Source organism: Rutidosis leptorrhynchoides, chromosome 3 (assembly GCF_046630445.1).
Source record: "Rutidosis leptorrhynchoides isolate AG116_Rl617_1_P2 chromosome 3, CSIRO_AGI_Rlap_v1, whole genome shotgun sequence".
NCBI classification, from domain to species: Eukaryota; Viridiplantae; Streptophyta; class Magnoliopsida; order Asterales; family Asteraceae; genus Rutidosis; species Rutidosis leptorrhynchoides.
This window is the reverse complement of record NC_092335.1, coordinates 402527569-402528936: the sequence shown is the minus strand read 5'-3', so window position 1 is coordinate 402528936 and position 1368 is coordinate 402527569. Positions and strand designations below refer to the sequence as shown.

At 36.9% G+C, this 1368-nt stretch overlaps 1 non-coding gene across 1 annotated transcript; it reads left to right on the top strand.

Moving 5' to 3' along the window:
• Positions 1 to 1015: 1015 nt before the first annotated feature.
• Positions 1016 to 1122, top strand: LOC139903072 (small nucleolar RNA R71). The gene has a single exon (XR_011777919.1). It is a non-coding gene; the product is annotated as a small nucleolar RNA R71 (small nucleolar RNA).
• Positions 1123 to 1368: the final 246 nt, after the last annotated feature.

Genomic DNA, 1368 nt, shown 5'->3' with positions numbered 1-1368 from the left:
TCTCTAGTAACCAAAACCCTAGCCATTAACCAATTAAAACTCAAACTTAGAGTTAGAACTTACCGAGACTATCAACGCGTAGTTTGAGACACAAGGAACAACTTTAATTCTTGCTCCAAGGTTTGATTCACAATTCTCCAACTCCAAATCTTAAATTTAATCTAAATGGGTTTTGTGTTTTGGGAGAGAAAATGGAAAGAAAAGAGAAAAAGAAATTGAATTAAATGGATAAGTGGTGGAGATTTAATGCTCCCATCAGATCTACATGTCAAATTACCATTTTACCCCTTAAAACCCCTTAAATGAGCTAAGTCCGGATTCAATCCAGCAGGATTGTCGCGGCGCGGCTCCATTCGTCGCGGCGCGACACATAAAGGGAAATTCGACCCTTCTTAACCCACTCTCTGATCCTGGTTCGCTCGATATGCCGCGGTGCGGACCCATTTTATGCGGCTCTGCCTAAGGCTGTATCTGAACAGCTCGACCACCTTAAACAATTTTCAATGTTATTTAATTTGTACAATCCAAACCCGCTTCCTATTTTCACCTAGCCTTCAACAATAGTCTCACAAGACTTAATGCTAACAAAACCCATGTTTAAACTTATATATGCACACATTATCAAGTATACATATATGTATATGTGTATATATATATATATATATATATATATATATATATATATCTACACATATATTCATACATTTAAGCATAAGCTAACGAGTTATAAACGTACAAATGATTAAGTATGTACCTTTCGATACGTACGGGAAAAACGGGATGTTACAAAATAGAATCAAAGTTATGGCTAGAATCGGCTCTAGCCGCTTTAGATGAATGAAAAATATCTTTTTCCTGATGCCACTCATGAGAGTGGGATGCTGTGTTATCAATGATTTTGTGAGCTTTTGTTGCAGTTTTCTTCATAATAGAACCACTAGCTGCTGTGTCGATGTCTTTTCGTGTGGCGATGTCGACGCCTTTATAGAAAATTTGCACTATTTAAAAAGTATCTAGACCGTGTTGAGGACATCCTCTCAACATCCTTTCGAATCTTGTCCATGCCTCATATAACGTTTCATTTGGCTTTTGCACGAACGTGGCAATTTCTCCTTGAAGTCTCACGGCTTTAGATGCCGGAAAGAATCTTTGAAGAAATTTCTTAACTAAAATATCCCATGAGTCAATCGTTCCTTCAGGTAACGATTCTAACCAATCTTTGGCTTCTGCTTTTAAAGTCCATGGGAACAACATAAGATGAATAGTTTCATCCTCAACTTCTCGAATTTTAAATAGATTACAAATCCTATTAAAAGTTTGAAGATGTTCGTTTGGATCTTCTTTTATTGTACCACCAAATTGGCACTG